The sequence below is a fragment of the Micromys minutus genome, assembly GCF_963924665.1.
Source record: "Micromys minutus genome assembly, chromosome: 9".
Lineage (NCBI taxonomy): Eukaryota > Metazoa > Chordata > Mammalia > Rodentia > Muridae > Micromys > Micromys minutus.
The window spans coordinates 57011750-57030391 of NC_137978.1; positions in this window are offsets into that span (position 1 = coordinate 57011750).

Consider the following 18642-nt stretch of genomic DNA (forward strand, 5'->3'; position numbering starts at 1 on the left):
TGAATGATCATTGTGATGTGTTCTTGGATTCTATTTGCAAGCTTTTTGTTGAGCATTCTTCATTGCTATTCATAGTTATATTTGTCTGAAGTTCTCTTTCTTTCTTTGAGTCTTTGGGTGGTTTAGATATGAAGGTAATTGTGGCTTCATAGAATGAATGGGGATAGTGATTCTTCTGTTTCTATTTATGGAATAGTTTGAAGAGTATTGGTATTAGAACCTCTGTGTAAGATTTGATAGAATTCTGCACTAAACCCATCTGATCCTGGGCTTATTTTTTTGTTAGGAGACATTTAATGACTGTTTCTATTTCTTTAGGGGTTATGGAACTATTTAGATAGTTTGTCTGATCCCAATTTAACTCTGGTATCTGATATTTGTCTAGAAAGTTGTCCATTTCATCCAGATTTTCCAGTTTTGTTGAGTATAGGCTTTTGTAGTGGATCTGATGACTTTTTGAATTTCTTCAGTTTCTGTTGTTATTTCTCCATTTTTACTTGTGATTTTGTTAATTTGGATACTGTCTCTGTGCCCTCTGGTTAGTCTGGTTAAGGGTTTATCTATCTTGCTGATTTTCTCGAAGAACCAGCTTCTAGTTTTGTTGATTCTTTGCATAGTATTTTTTTCTACTTGATTGATTTCAGCCTTGAATTTTATTATTTCCTGCCTTCTACTCTTCTTGGGTGTATTTGCTTCTTTGTTCTAGAGCTTTTGATGTGCTATGAAGCTGCTGGTGTGTGCTCTCTTCACTTTCTTTATGGAGGCACACAGAACTATGAGTTTTCCTCTTAGCACTGCTTTTATTGTGTCCTATAAATTTGGGTCTGTTGTGTCTTCATTTTCATTAAATTCTAAAACATCTCATTTTCTTTCTTTCTTCCTTGACCAAGTTATCATTAAGTAGAGAGTTGTTCAGCTTCTATGTGTGTATGTGGACTTTCTGTTGTTTTTCTTGTTACCAAAGACCGGCTTTAGTCTGTGGTGATCAGATAGGATGCATGGGATTATTTCAATTTTCTTGTAGCTGTTGAGACTTGTGCCCTATTATATGGGCAGTTTTGGAGAAGGTACCATGAGGTGCTGAGAAGAAGACATAATTTTTTGTTTTAGAATGAAATGTTCTATAGATATCTGTTAAATCCATTTGGTTCATAACTTCTGTTACTTTTGGTGTCGATATTTAGTTTCTGTTTCCATGATCTGTCCATTGGTGAGATTGGGTTATTGAAGTTTTCCACTATTGTTGTGTGAATTCAATGTACACTTTGAGTTTTAGCAAAGTTTTGTTTATGAATGTGTGTGCCCTAGTATTTAGGCATAGATGTCCAGAATTGAGAGTTCACCTTGGTAGATTATTTTTCCTTTGAGGAAAATAAAATGTCTATTCTCATCTTTTTAAATAATTTTTGAAAAATTTTTGATATTAAAATGGCTACTCCAGCTTGTTTCTTGGGACCGTTTGCTTGGAGATTTTTTTCCAGCCTTTTACTTTGAGGTAGTGTCTGTCTTTGTCACTGAGGTGCATTTCTTGTATGCTGAGTCCTATTTATGTATCCAGTCTATTAGTCTATATTTTTATTGGGGAATTGAGTCCATTGATGTTAAAAGATGTTAAGGACGAGTGATTGTTGTTTCCTGTTATTTTTGTTGTTAGAAGTGGAATTAAGTTTGTATGGTATCTTCTTTTGAGTTTGTTGAGAGAATATTGCTTCTTTGCTTTTTCTAGGATGTAGTTTCCCTCCTTGTGTCAGAGTTTTCTCTCTGTTATCCTATGTAGGGCTGGTTTTGTATAAAGATATTATGTCAATTTGGTTTTGTCATGAAATATCTTGGTTTCTACATTCATGTTAATTGAGAATTTTGCTGGGTATAGTAACCTGGACTGGCATTTTTGTTTTCTTAGGGTTTGTATGATATCTGCCTATATTCTTCTGTCATTTAGAGTCTCTGGTGATAATCCTGGTGTAATTCTGACAGGTCTACATTTATATGTTACTTAACACTTTTCCCTTACTGCTTTTAATATTCTTTCTTTGTTCTGTGCTTTTAGTGTTTTGATTATTATGTCATGGGAGGATTTTTTTTTTTTGGTACAGTCTATTTGGATTTTTGTAGGCTTCTTGTATGCTCATGAACATCTCTTTCTTTAGGTTAGGGAAGTTTTCTTTTATAACTTTGTTAATAAAATTACTGGCCCGTTGAGTTTGGAATTTTCACTCTCTTCTATACCTATTATCCTTAGTTTTGGTTGTTTCACTGTGTCCTGGATTTCCTAGATGTTTTGGGTTAGGAGCTTTTTGCATTTGTTATTTTCTTTGACTGATGTGTCAGTGTTTCTATGGTATTTTTTGTACTTGAGTGTCTGTCTTCTATCTCTTGTATTTTGTTGGTGATGCATCTATTTTCTAGGGTTTTTATCTTCAGGGTTGTCTCCCTTTGTGATGTCTTTATTGTTTCTATTTCTATAATTTAAGTCCTAGATGGCTTTGTTCAATTCCTTCAACTCTTTGGTTGTGTTTTCATGGAATTATTTAGGTATTTTTGTATTTCTACTTTAAGTCATTCTACCTGTTTACCTGTGTTCTCTTGTATTTCTTTCTTTTTTAAAAAAATATTTATTTATTTATTACATATAATGTACACTGTAGCTGTCCTCAGACACACCAGAAGAGAGCATCGGATTCCATTACAGATGGTTGTAAGCCACCATGTGGTTGCTGGGAAATGAACTCAGGACCTCTGGAAGAGCAGACAGTGCTCTTAACCACTGAGCCATCTCTCCAGCCCTTCCTGTATTTCTTCAAGAGAGTTATTTATGTCCTTCTAAAAGTCCTCTATCATCATCATGAGATGTGATTTTAAGTCAGAATCTTGTTTTTAGGTATGTTGTGCTATCCAGCACTTGCTGTAGTGGGAAAACTAGGTTCTGATGATCCCAAATAGCCTTAGTTTCTGTTGCTTAGGTTCTTGTGCTTTCCTCTTGCCATCTGGCTATCTTCTGTGTTAGTTTGTGTTGCTGTCTCTGACTAGAGTCTGTCTCTCTTGTGAGCCTGTGAGCCTGTGATTTTAGGTGTATCAATACTCCTGGGAGACCATTTCTTTTAGGGCAGCATTTGGTATGGAGAACTGTGCCACAGGGTTAACTCCAGGGCACAGATGAAGACCAGAAGAATACTGTCCCCTGTTTCTCTGCAGTTCCTGAATGTTGTAATCTCTTGGAGCGTCCCTCTTGGGTTGGTTATTGGAGCAAAAGTGTTCCACTCACCTGTGAACTTAGGAGTAACAGTACTCCTGGGCCATCAGCTCTGTCTGGGCAGAATTGGGTACATGGAGCTGAGCCACAGGGTTAACTCTGGGGATATAGATAAAGACTGCTATGGTATGCTTACAGATGGAGCCTGGCATGGCTGCCCTCTGAGAGGCCCAAGAAGCAGCTAAAATACTCAGATGCAGATAATTACTTTATTATTTTTTATTATTATTTTATTTTAATTACATTCCAGCTGTTGCCCCACTCTTTGTTTCTCCTCCCAAAGTTTCTCATCCCATTCCTCCTTCCCATTGCCCCAAGGAAGTGCTCCCTACCCCACCAGGCCTCTCCATTTTTTGAGAATTAAATGCATCTTCTCTCACTAAGCCCTGACCAAGCTGACTTTTTCTACATTTGTGCCAGGAGCCTTAGATTGGCCAGTGTATGCTCTTGGCCTCTGAAGGCTCTCTGTGGTCTGGTTAAGTTGAGACTGCTGGTCTTCCTATTGGGTCACTCTCCCCTTCAGCTTCTTCAATCCTTCCCCTAACTCAACTATAGGGTTTCCAGCTTCTGATCATTGGTTGTGTGTAATTATCTGCATCTGAGTATTTTAGCTGCTTCTTGGGCCTCTCAGAGGGCAGCCATGCTAGGCTCCATCTGTAAGCATATCATAGCATCAATAATAGTGTCAGGCCTTGGTGCCCTCCCATGAGATGGGTCTCAAAGCAGTCCAATGACTGGGAATGTGTTTTTAAGACATAAAGGCCCTCCTCCTTCTATAATAAATTTCCCTTTGTTTAGAGGGAACTTTCTAATGGATGTAATCATAAGAGTGGCTTTAAAGTGCAAGTCTGAATTAAAGTTTAATGATTTCATGGGGCTTTGAAAATTCTAGAAATAGAGGCTGCCCATTGAGTATAAGTTCAAATCCACCAACCACAAATTTAGGTTTCTGGGATAGTCACATTCTACTCTGGGAACTTAAAATGCTTAGCCCCCCACTATATCAGCCTCAGTGTTTGTAGCTTAAATCAGCAAAAAGCAGAAAGCTTCTCTTGTGTAGGACCCTGGATAGAACCTTATAAGATATCTTTGGCTAAGGGTCTTCTTAGCTCCAATCAAGGGTCAGCCTGAGATCTTCATAGCTTGGTGCTCACATAGGAGAGGTTCAATTTGAGATGCCTGAGGAATTCACTGGCTATCTCTTAAACAGTGGATCTCAACTTTCCTAATGTTATGACCCTTTAATGCAAATTCTTCATGTTGTGAACCCTGACCATAAAATTAGTTTCATTGCTACTTTATAGCTATAATTTTGCTAGTTATACATTTGCATGTAAATAGCTGGTTTTGATAGTCTTAGGGGACTTCTGTGAAAAAATTCTTTTGATCCCCCAAAGGATCTCAACCTACAGGTTGAAAAGAGCTGATCAAAAGTCTCTAGTACTTATCTCAATAGAGCTAGGTACAATATTGTTGAACTTCAAAGGAGTCAATGCTTCTGCCTTTGCATTGGAGTTCCTGAAGGAGATAAAACACACAATCCCTGGATCCTCCTATGTTTTATCTACATGGATAAAAGACAGAACAAGCTCTGCAAGTCTGCTGACTTTGGACAATGAGCAGATCTGGCTATGGAGTAGTGAACAGATAGGTAAGGAAGGGGAATTTAGGCTGCTCCCTCTCTCCGTTGCGCTCCTCCTCTTTGTGGTTCACCTTGTCACATACACCACTGCTCTAGTCTCTGATTTCACACCCGAGAGGCGAGTCACTGAGCACCTTATACGATTTCATTGCACTTTTCCAACCTCCCAGAGATCTGGCTGAGGATTGGTATCACTTCGCATTCAGCCTTTTCCCCACTGAAAGACCATTTGCTACCCAGGATGGTTCATGTTGGCAATGATGAAAGATTTATCTGCATTGTAAATGGGGTGCCAGGATCCACTGTGGCTCAGTAGGAATATATCCAGGCCACAATCTGATGCAACCAGTTCACACAAGGATACTTCCAATATCAAGAAGAGGTCAGAAGAGGTGGAGTCAGGCCATGGTATTTGTCTTCAGGTTACCAGGTACATGTGTTTGTGGATGAAAAGTTCAAAAGTCTTCTCAGTCTCAAAGTTAGGAAAAGCATTCATTTGTTACTCTTTTAAAAAATCTGCTTTAATGTGGTCTAGTTACATAAAAACTAAAGATGAGTTCTCATGGATAGAAGGTTGATATTCCATCGTTACCTCAGTGTTAACCTTGTATTTCTTTGTGTATTTAAGAGAAAGAAATTTAAAAAAATATTAAAAAACTCAAGAAATATTTTGTGGATGAAAAGGTCACTGTATTATATTTATTTACTGGGAACTTGACTGAGGTGCTTAATTTTTCTCTAGGTGTCTCTGGAGATCTATTGATTATATGAGCCACAGGGTGTCTCCTAAGAATAATCTTAAAGTAATGGTTAGATCAACAGAGCAGCTCTATCTGAACCATTTGTGAAATGAGGACCTGTGGAGTCTATGCTCATGTCTTTCAGACTAAGATGTCCTGTTTGAAGAGATTGTCACAGAAGACATTGTGTGAATTTCCTGATAATATTATAGAATAAATCGTATTCTACAATCTTGTGAGCCAATTTTAGTACCATGACAAAAAATGCAGAGCCTTTCCTTTAACTCTTTGAATGCACAAAAGGCACTTTTTAAAGTGCCTTTAAAAGGATGCAACTAATCAGAAGAGGATGAATTTTCTTACTCCATAAATACTGCCAATCATAAGGTTGCATATATTGTATAGTTTTTGTAGTTATAGAAGACTCTTTGCAGACTGCTGAGGGAGAATTGCTAATAGTTTTACTTAACTATGAATTCTGTGTATCATGTTATCAACCTGCCAGACAAAGATGTACCCACTAGTGCAATAGGGGAATGATGGTTATGGTTTAACCAATGACTTCCTGATAGGATTTGATGTCCACACTATAGAAGATAACTCATATTTGGTACTGCAAAATCTGGCAGTGGTTGGAGCTGGTAGCCCTACTGAGTAAGCTACCATTTTGCTTTACTAAATAGACATGGCATGCCATCAAATTAGTTCCGATAACTATGTTTGTGTCCAGACCTAAGGGCCTGATCAGAGAAGATTCTTTTTTTCAGTAGTTAATAATGACTAAAGAGGCTCACAACTGATCAGAATACCGAGAATCAATGACTGTTGAATACTCATCAGTAAATGAAACATCTCTATAACCCCATCTACAGCTTAGAGATTATAGAAGAAGGGTCGAAAAGAACATATGAACTAGAAATGGAGGAAATACTTGGACTAACAGTGACTGCGGCAAGATTGATTCCATCAATATGGATGGGGGATGGTTTCACAAGACCCTGCTCCTTGATGAGGTTTTTAATGGTTGTCGGGTAAGGGGAAAAAGCATTTGTAAGTTGTAAATTGCATCTGCAAATAAACTCCTCACCTATACTCCTGTAAATATATCTAATGAAATTTACTGGGTCACATAGAAAGAAAAGATTAAAAAAATAATTGAGAAAAAGAAGGTGATCAGTGGAAGTAGGTAATGGTAGTAACATAGAATAAATACATTATACAGAAGTTTAAAATGTCTTAGTGAAGCCTATTTTTGTCAACTAATATACACTATGTGATTTCTAGAGTTTTTAGTTAATTTTTAAATTTACTTTTTAATCTTTTTGTACAGCTCATATTTTATCCCCCTCCTGGTCCACCCTCTGACTGTTACACATTGTATACCTCCTACCCCTGTCTCCAAGAGGATGTCCCCACCCTCCCTCACCAGACCTCCTCAGTCACTGGGACCCCAAATCTCTCGAGGGTTAGGTACAATTTCTCTGATGGAGTCCAGACTGAGCCGTCCTCTGCTGTACATGTGTTGGGGGCCTCATATCAGCTGGTGGGTGCTGCCTGGTTGGTGGCTCAGTGTCTGAAAATCTTGGGGATCCAGGTTAGTTGAGACTGCTGGTCTTCCTATAGGGTTGCCCCCCCACCTCAGCTTCTTCCAGCTTTATTTTAATTCATCCACAGGTGTCACCAGCTTCTGTCCATTAGTTGGGTGTAAATATTTGTATCTGATTCCTGCAGCTGCTTGTTGGGCCTTTCGAAGGGCCGTCATGATAGGCCCCTGGTTGTAAGCACACATCAGTATTACTGTCAGGCCTATGCACAGGACACTAGTGGTCTCTACCACTCCCCACCATGTGGGTGCTGGAAGCCAAACTAATACCCTCAGTAAGAGCAGCAAGTACTCTTAATTGCTGAGCCTTATCTTCAGCCCCCTGTTTAAAACTGTTTATGAGACACAGTACCATTACTTAGACATGGATGGCCTGGAATTTACTGTATAGACCAGGATGGTCTCAAAACTACAGAGATACATCTGTCTCTGCCTCCCAAGTGCTGGCATTAAAAGTATGCACCACCGCATCCAGCTTAAAACTTAAAAAAAGTTACTCTAGTCACATGGGAAATTTCTTCCTGGGATATACTTATAAGAGTTATTAAAGAAATGAATTAAAATGGGAGGATAGTAAACAGTCATTTGAATATAAATACAAAACAATAATAAAATTGTTTTGTAGTTGAAACAATAGAAAACGTTGAGGCTGCAAGTGTAACTTTGCAAAGTGGCTTCCAGATATAGTGCTGGCATGATTCCTGCTTCATGGAACTGACTTTTGCACAGGCAGTTGGTGTGTAAGAATGGAGAGGAAGGATGTGAAAAAACTCAGTTACCATAGGGAAAAAGACACAAACTTTTGCAATTTTTAGAGGAACTAAATCATTGATCATCTAAATGTGTTTGGGATGCACCATCTGTGGCTTAATGAGGTCTGCTCCTCTAAGGCATTTAATCCAGAACTAAAGTACCCCAACTGGATCCTGGATGGCTCTCTTGCAAGCATCAGAGTGACTTAGAGTGTTGGTACACATTCCTTACAGTGATGGCCCCAAATGACATAAGAATGTGATAGAACATTTGAAATGTAAATACAGAGAATATCCAATAAGAATTAAAAAGAAAAGAATGCGATATAGAAAGTGCTATAGGGAAAGTAGTAATTAAGGGAAAATGCGTCATCGGTTCCTCAAAAGATCTCTATGACATTCCCCCTCCATAACCAGGAACTATATCACGGGTCTTATAAAAGAAAGCTGGGTGTTGTGGTCTGTGCAGCTTAAGGAGTTCCTGCCAGAGAGTCCACTGACATGTAGCAGGATCTTGACTTAAGTCATAAAAACAAATTTCAGGATGAGTCGTTATGAAACACAGTCAGAGTTCATCAAGCAAAAGGTACACAGTCAGAAGTGAGTATGGGAATTGAAGAAAAGAGACAAACTTCAGCATCTTACTGTAGCTGTGTTGGTTTGGGCTTTTCTTTTCTTTTGTTTTTGAAAGCTACATTATTTAAAGGTGTGCTCTATACTTAATGATTAGTAAACTGTACTGTTATGTTTCTCCTTCCTTCCTTCTTTCCTCCCTCCCTCCCTCCCTCCTTCCCTCCCTCCTTCCTTCCCTCCTTCCTTCCCTCCTTCTTTTTTCTTTTTCTTTTTCTTTCTTTCTTTCTTTCTTTCTTTCTTTCTTTCTTTTTTTCTTTCTTTCTTTTTTCTTTCTTTCTTTTCTTTTTTTTTCTTTTTCTTTTTCTTTTCTTTTTTTTTTGTGCTTCAGCAGCTGTTTCTTGACATGCTGGTGGGAACTATAGCAACAGACCCGGAGACGCACCAGAATACAAGGTGGAGAGTCGAGTGTCTGCAGTGACAGCAAGGGATGCACAAGGAGGAATGGGGGAGGGCAAAGCTGTTGGGAAAGCAAGTCAGGGCCAGGGTCAAAAGTCCTTACACTGGAACCCTGGGTCGCACGCCCTCAGCCCTATTCTTGCAGCCTCCTGACTCCAGGCTAGGGCTGGGAATTCTCTGGACAACTTTTTACAGGAGCAAAGTACACAGAGACGCTGCTGCCCTTCTGTGATAAAGTCAGAAAATTTCCAATCCCGCGTTCCTCCTTCACCCCTGGCTCAGGTAGGGCCATGAGAAATAGTTGGGCTCTATTGCAGTTTTCGGAGGCATTAATTTTCCCTGGTGTTCCAGCCCACCAGCGCCCCACCATGGCTCAGAGTGAGCACTACAAGCGTTGCTGGCCTAATGGATAGGATAGAAGAGGGGAAGGGAAAAAGGCTAGAAGAGGGGTTCCAGAGGGCCATCAAGGTACAGGCACTACACGCATGGTGTTGGTGAAGCCTGAGCCAGGGCGCTATCCAGTCAACACAATGACCACTTATCCCTTCTTGAAGAAGCCTCGGGCCTTGCCAACATTCATGGCCAAGTTTACACGAAGGTCAACATCCTCAGCCCAGGCATCCTGTACCGCATCCTCACACAGCACAGGGAAGATGCCACCGTACAGATGAGCCTGGCGAGCAGTCTGGGGATTGCGCGTCACATCAATGATAGGGGCACGAGGGTGGTATCTGACCACTTGGTGAACACTGCTGCCAGACTTGGGGAGCACGATAATGGCCCCACTGCGGCACTTGAAGGAGGTCTCCATGGTGGCAGCTTCTGTGAGGTTGCCGGTAATAGGCATCAATGTTTATAGAAACCTTGGCATATTAAAATGCAAATACCTAATATCATGAAGTCATTAGACATGTTATCAGACCGTTAAAGACATGCGCAGTGCCTATAGATGACTAGATAAGGGATAAGATCAATATTGGTTCTAATGTGTATCATGTTAATAGAATAGGTCAAGCTACAGTCAAGGGTCTTAGATATAAAAATGCCTGGTGCTTCAATTAAGGGAATACATTCATTTGCCAAGAGACGATCAGCAAACCAAAAAATCTGAGATCTCAAATGCCCAGTGTGTTAATTGCAAGAAGTACAATATTTTGTTCTGCAAAATTGAATGAGCCATTAGGGCAACAGTTTTCCTAAAGCTCGGTGAGAAATAATGCCAAGGCTTCCTGAGGGTATGCATGCAATACAGCAAATGCAGCCATTGCATTCAGACATGCAGAGCCAAAAGCAATATCCAAGGTAATTTCCTGCTTTGGGGGAAATTAAATGGGGGGAGGATAGCTCTAGGCCCCATAACAATTATTATGTATGTGTTGCCTCTTGTCAGCCAAAGAGTAACACGCAGACCATAAAACCTCAATACTCAGCAATAGTCACCAGGCTATAGGAAAAAAAAAATGGAATTAATTCAGCTTATATACTATAAGTGTGTGTTAGCAACAGAATGTAAGCCAACAAAAGTTTCGTGTTGGGAACACAGATTTATTTGTTTCCACTGGAAATGAAAGTCTGTGGATACCATCAAAATTGATAAAGATTAGAACTGAGCAAGAGGGGTCTCCTGAGGACCTTGGCCACTGACCCGAAAAGCATGAAAATGCCTCGGTTTCTAATTTCCAAAATACTGCACAATTAATGGCTTAAAACAGAAGGGAGGAATGGAAGGGACAATTCTAGAATTTTGGGTTCTTTAAAAAACACAGAAATATTATAAGAATATGTTTTCATTTTAATCCCAGGTGTTGGGATATGGGGCTGTTCTGTATCATCTACAGATTTATATCTAAATATATATATATTTATAGATATATAAATATGATTTGCCTTGTGCACTAGGAGAGGCATGTTCTTTTTTTTTTCTTTTTTCTTTTTTCTTTCTTTCTTTCTTTCTTTCTTTTTTTAACCAACCACGGGCATTTTCTGTGATTGTGTAACATTCGGAATTCTGGGAACATTTCAGAGGGTGTGAAAATGGTAGGGGCCCAAGAGGTGGGATGCATGATTGTTGATCATTTGGAGGATTATTGACTGCAGTTTGTTGAATAAGCAAAAGGAAAGAAATAAGAATCAGAAATCTCTCCCTCCCCTGACTCCCTCTCTCTCTTCTATTCTCTAGGTCCTATCTAGTGATAGGGGGTGGAAATTGGAGAATAATGGGCAGGACAACAGTGAACCCACAAAGTAACAAAGACAGGCTACACTGGATCTCCTAGAGTTGAGGTTGCAGCTTCCTGATGTGAGTTCTGGGAACCAAATTTGACTTCTTTATGACTGATGGTGTGTTAGCCCTTTAGACACGGTACCATCTCTTAAGCCATTCTTATAGTTTTGAACAGAAGAAAAGGAAAAAAATTGTAGAATACTAGAATACTTCTTACCCCATTAAAAAATGACTTTTCCCCAAAACGCCATACACAATGATTTTATTGGTCATTTCTAATTCCTCTGTCACCAATGGCCAGTGAATTAAAAAAAAAAAGACAGGCTTATATTTCACAATTTGAAATGAAATGGTACTTCCAATGAGTAATACATGCTGAATTCTTTTGAAAGCAGAAAGAGCCATTAAGAAAGTTAAGTTTACCTAAGTTTACATAAGTGCTATACTCCCACTTCATCTCTTTCCCCTTCTCATCCCCTCTTAATTTATTGTGTCTTTCTATCCACATTTTAACCAGGAGACTATATTGGATAAGCTGAGAATTTGCTCCATCCCAAGAGTTTCTACATGATGCATTGGCCATAAAGAAGAACCATAAAATGGTGGTGACTCAGCTATGTTCGATGGAAGTCCTTGTGAGGCTGTTCAAACCCAACACAGCTTCTTCCAGTCCCAGGTGAGGCATCATCTTCTACCATGGAGGGGGTGAAGTGATAGGCAGCCTGGGTAAGAAACATCCCTGGGGCATGGGGCAAGTGGAATTTCAAGACCTGCATCACCTCAACTACATTCCTATAAGGTTCTTTCAGGATGGAGTCAAAGCAAGCAATAGTTGAGGATTCTTAGTGATTAGATTGAAGTTGAGAGTCATATCTATGCCATAGTTTTGGTTTAATGGTGAACATCAATGTCCAGGAATATCTTCCAGCGTAATGAGTATGAATGACTCATTTCACCTTTCTTTCTTTGCCTTCTTTCCCAACCCTTTCCTTCCACTCACAGCCATCGCCTTATTCCATCTGTCCCACAATGATGCCAAGTCCATCCGTTTTACTTAACTGGATAGGCTGGGACCATAATGCCTGTCCTGTCCACTGTATACCCCCGTAATAATGTCAGAGTTTAGTTTTACCCCTTTGGGTTCATTCAAAGGGATCTTTGAAGATATAGCTTGAAACTTGCCATTCTTTTTCTTCAACCTTTTCTATGCCCTTTAGTGACCTCTCTGGATAGTCACCCGTGTCTCACTTTCAGATTGCTTTGTTAAATTCCCTCCACTGCCCTGTGTTATGACACATGTGTGGTTTAGGATAGATTCCTACCATCTTGGGTATCACTTTTACTCTTGAAAAATTAATTTATGGGTAAATGGATGTTTAGATAATATACTGCCTAAAAGGAGACATGGTGAATGAACTAGTAGATATATAGTTGGTGGGTGGATGGATGGATGGATGCTTGCATACATGCATGTCCAAATTTTCCCATGAGAGGGCAATTTCTCCTTCTTTCTCTCAGACTCATAAAGGTCACTTACTGCCACCTGGTGGTAGAAATATCCATGGTAGTTCTATAGCTGGAGGTGTTGTCATGGTGCCCTTTCTTACTCACAAGCTATGTGTCCCATCTATGGGACCCACCTATGCTCAAGTGAATTCTCCTGCATCAAAAACCATTAGCAATAGCACTTAGCCCCAAGCCATCGGTCTCCCTGTGGAGAGTAAGAACAGTCAGTGCTGGTTCAACAGCTACTTACTGACCACATACTTAGCTCAGGCCCTCTCCAGGTTCTGGGAATACACTAGAGAACAGAAAGACCCAACCCCTGATTTATAAACCTATGAGTCAAAGGAGAAAGTTGGACCATTTAGGAGAACACAAACAAAGAGGTGGTTTCAGATGTGGATAACATGCAGGATAAACCACTTATATACATAAAATAAAAATAAATAAAAACTACTGCCTGTCTAGAAGATTGAGGGCCCTAATGGATTCTTGCTTTAGCACTCAGAGATTCCTTACCAGGATCATCCTTGTTCCACGCCTTGTGGAGCCTACAGAGGAGGAGCTTAGGAGCAAAACTCTCAACCAGGACCAACTTGAGGCTCTGGAAGGGAAAGACCTCAGGGTGACAGAGGAGGGATTGAAGCCGGGTAATACACAGGTGTAGAGTGAAGGTTGGGGCTAGTAGAGATCTTTCCCTTGGGTACATTTAAACTGGAGTTTATCTTTAAAAAATAACCTTTTAAATTGGATAATTTATGTATTTATATTTCAAATGTTATCCCATTTTTTTTCTTTTATCTCCACTCTTCCTTGCCCACGTCCCCTCCCCCTCCGATAACCGCCCTCTCTCCGTGTTTCTATAAAGATATTCCCACTCTCACCCACCCATTCACTCCCACCTCTATGCCCTGGAATTCCCCTATACTGGGGTATTGAGTCTTCACAAGACCAAGGGCTTCTTCTTTTATTGATGCCAGACAATGCCATCCTCTGTTACATATATAGCTGGAGCCATGGGTCCCTCCATGTGTACTCACTTGTTGGTAGTTTAGTCCCTGGGAGCTCTGGAGGGGGTGGGTCTGGTTGGTTGATACTGTTGCTCATCCTTCAGCTCCTTCAGTTATTTTTTTCCCTCTAACTCCTCTATTTGGGTCCCCATGCTCAGTCCAATGGTTAACTTCAAGCATGCTTCTTCATCTGTATCAGTAAGGCTCTGGCAGAGCCTCACAGGAGACATCCATATCAGGCTCCTGTCAGTAAGCACTTCTTGGCATTAGCAATAGTGACAGGGTTTAGTGGCTGCATATGGAATGGATCCCCAGGTGGGGCAGTTTCTGGATGACCTTTCCTCCAGTTCCTGCTTCACTCTTTGTCTCTGTATTTCCTTATTCTCCCTTCTCGGAAGGACTGAAGCATCCACATTTTAGTCTTCCTTCTTCTTGAGCTTAGTATGGTCTGTGAATTGTTTCTTGGGTATTCCAAGATTTTGGGCTAATATCCCCTTACCAGTGAGTGCATACCATGTGTGTTCTTTTGTGACTGGGTTACCTCACTCAGGATGAAAATTTCTAGTTCCATCTATTTGCCTAAAAATTTCATGTGGCTGAGAAGCACCCTAAAAAATGTTCAACATCCTTAGTTATCAGAAAAAAAAATGTAAATCAGAACAATCCTGAGATTCCATCTCACACCGGTCAGAATGGCTAAGATAAAAACCCAGGTGACAGCAGATAGATTCTGGTGAGGATGTAGAGAAAAAGGAACACTCCTCCATTGTTGGTAGGATTGCAAGCTGGTACAACCACCCTGGAAATCAGTCTGGAGGTTCCTCAGAAAATTGAACATAGTTCTACCTGAGGACCCAGCTGTACATATACCTAAAATAAGCTCCAACATTTAACAAGGACACATGCTCCATTATGTTCATAGCAGCATTGTTGGTGATAGCCAGAAGCTGGAAAAAGACCAGATGTTCTTCAACAGAGGAATGGATACAGAAAATGTGGTACATTTAAACAATGGAGTACTACTCAGCTATGACTTCATGAAAAAACAATGACTTCATGAAATTCTTAGGCAAATTGATGGAACTAGAAAATATCCTGAGTGAGGTGATCCAATCACAAAAGAAAACACATGGTACGCACTCACTAATAATACAAATTCATGCAAATGTACTCATACATCTTTATGCATTCCAACTGGTTTAGGCTACTTATCTTATAGTTACATATGTACACACACACACACACACACACACACACACACACACACACACACACATCCGTACTTACATATATGTATGGAACAAAAACCCAAGAGCCAATGAAGAAAGAATTCACTCATTCTAGATGACAAATGATCTACAATCTTTATTTCATACAGAAAGGAAAAGTTCTACCCCCTTATTGCTAAATGAATTAAACCCAAGACTGAAAACAAAAGGAGCTTTTGTCTTTAGTAATACTAAGCTTGCTTGCCTTGTTGTTAAGAAAAGATCTGCCCTGTCCTGAGGTAAGAAGAAGCCTGACTGCTCTTTCTGCTCTCTGTAGCTTGTTCTTTGTTCTCTGAATTCTTCATACTGCTCTCTGCTTCTGCTCCTACCCCAATGTCCTCTATATTTCTCAGGGAAAGTGAAAGGCGGAAATGTATCAGACTATCTGCTTTCCGAATTTCTAAGTTGCTTTCTTAATTTCTAAGTAATTTTCTTTTAATTTTTAAGTCACTCTACTATGCTGTCCTCCTAATCTTGCTCTCTTCTCCTGCTCTGATGTGAAGATGCCATGCAATGTAATTGTTCTTAGTTTTCTGTGCATTTTCTAGGGGGGCGGGGATAGTTTGCATGGTTTGACCAAGAATGTTTTTTTTTGTTTTTTTTTTTTGTTTTTTTTTTTTTTTTTTTACAAAAGTTCAAATATAATTCAAACATAAACTCAAATCATAAATTGGACAAGGAAGTTTACAACAAAGATGTTTACATGTTTGCATTTAAAATAATTATCTGGAGCTGGATAGATGGCTCAGAGGTTAAAAGCACTGACTGTTCTTTCAAAGGTCCTGAGGTCAATTCCCAGCAACCATCTGTAATGGGATCAAATGTGTCTGAAGACATCGACAGTGTACTCACATATATAAAATAAATAAATCTTTAAAAATGTTTGCATTGGGTCTAAGAAAAGAATAATTATCTGGCTAAACATTGGTTTTCTGTTACTGGTTTCACAGGGTCATGGAGAGATAAAGATCATAATTTTTGTGACTAACCAATTATTGAAGTTTTGTATCAAGAAACCCAGTGAATATTTTATCTTCTGTCCTTGCACCTATAATAAAGGGTCCAGCCTACTGTGGGTGATGCCACCCTTGGCTCCTGGTTCCCTTTTATAATCTTTGGTTAATTGTACAACTCCTTGGAATGTGTCATGAGTTGTAAATGCCTGCTTTCCATTTCAGAAGCAAGTAACTCTTGACACATGAAGATTGGCAAAGTTCTAATTTCAGTTTTCATATCAGAGAGTGCTTTAATAACAGTCCTTGTATAAAGGGGTTAATAATTACTAGTATAACTAGGAATTCTTATAGGATCATCATTAAAAATTAAAAATCATATATTTGTCTCTGTAACATCACTACAAGAGAGTACATCTTCATTGATCTGCATAAATCTGCCCCAAAAGATGGGATAATACCTAGAGATTGTTTTATATATATATATATATATATATATATATATATATATATATATATATATATATATATATATATAATAGGGAAAGTATTTATAGCAGGACTACTTCTAAAAATGTAGTGACCTTGGCCTTGCCTAGAAGGGCTCATCCATTGCAGTTTTATAGTCTGTGGTAAAATCATCTCAGGAAGATCATCTGCTAGTTTTTAGCCTTTCCTACAAGGCTCCCAGCAATTACAGTTATATATAGCTATATAACCTTGAACTTCTGCTCCTTCTACCTCACTCCATCTCCCAGGTGCTGGAATTACAGGTGTATGCCACCATACCTTCTTTATGCAGTACTATGTACTAGATGAGCAGTCTACCAATTGAGAACACCCAGTCTCCAGGTGTGTTTTATAAAACAATATAGACACGAATAAAACTATGTAAAAATAACATAGAAGTTATGATGAGCACAGGATTCAGAATATTTTCTTTTAAATATTAGAAGAAAGAACAAAGATGCTACAGGTAGCCTGAACTGGCTAAAGTTTACAATTAAGGTCTTGATTTTTGCTGTGGTAATGACTTCTCAGGAGTTCATTGCATGGTTAAAAAAAAAAAACTACCTACAGAAGTCCTACTATTCAGGGACCAATTAGGAGGGTAATATAAAAAAACAACCCAGGAGGCCTTTGAGTGTATGCAGGATCAGCTAGGGTGTTTCTTAGTTAGGTGACATCATGACAAAAAGCAACTCAGAGAAGAAAGTGTTTATCTTGCTCACATTTTAATATCACCCAGTTTATCATCAAAGCAATGAGAAAAGAAACTCACACAAGGCAGAAACCTAGAGGCAGGGGTTGATACAGAGGCCAGGGAGGGGTGTTACTTATTACTGTATTGCTCAGTATAATTTCTTTTAGTATTTAGAACCACAAGCCAAGACCTTCCCACATCAATCCTCAATCTAGAAAACACACCACAGGCTTGTTTACAAAGAGGCATCTTCTCACTTAAGATTTACACCTCCAAAAAGATGCTGTGTGTTTTAGGTTGACATATATATTATTTGGGATGTTTCTTTAAGAAACCAAAACCACTCAGCAGGGCACAGATTAAAGAAGAGAGGAAAAAAACTTAAATCCTCAGCTTTCACATCTGCCTGTTGAGAAACATTCAACTTTGAGGCTAGTGCACAGTGCACCTGTATCATTGGAATAAGACAACCCTTCGGATGACTTTGAAAGAGACATTTTTTAAATATCCAGTGATTTACCCACAGTGGGGTTCCACCGTGTCTGCACATAAACAACATCACTTAGAATCCATGGCTCTGAAAGCCTGCCAGAAAATGAAGGTCTCATGAACCCAACTCACACATAGGTTGCATGAATACATTTTTCAATATTCCTCAGTGTATCATTTTGCCAGATGCTTACAGAGATCTGGGCCATGGACCTGGAATGTGATTGATATTGTGGCTAGTGAGTCACCCAGAGAAGGGGATGTGAACCTACCAAAGGGCCTCAGTGAGCAGTGCCTTCGAGAGATGCCTGAGAGAATCTTCATATGGAGAGATGCTCTCTTCTCCTTTTCTTTGCCATACAACTCCCTTCCTTTCACTTCTCCTTCCATTATCTTTCCTCTTTTCTCCCCTCTTGTTTGACTTCTCAGGAAGCAAACAACTCAACCTCGCCATCAATCTCAGCTCCCCATCTCTATAGCTAGGTAGGCAGAGCAGCAGGACTTTTAGTTGCCATTTTCCTCCCATCAATTCAGGTTTTTCTGCTTTTGATGACAAATGTTTTGCTTTCTATTTTCATGTATGTGGGTTCCTGGGGGGGGCATAGCAAGCTGTGGTGTAAATATAGAGGTCAGAGAACAACCTTCCAATGCTTTTCTTCCACCATGTGGCTTCCAGTGAATTCAGGACAGGCCAAGAGGCTTAGAAACAGGCTCCTTAATCTCTCTGGCCCAAAGCCCATAGCTTTTAGGTTACACAATTTGCCTCATCACCTCTTTATCTTCAGGGGGGTCTGAATAGAGAATCCCAGCTGTTTTGACTTTGGGGGAAAATCTTTATATTCACAAAAGGAAAAATTGGAGTGTAACTATTCTTACTTCTTCAGCCATTTCAGGATGTAGTCAAATTCAGTCTCACATACATAGAAGACCATGTTTAAATGGATGTCACCCACCTCTATGTGGAGCAGCATA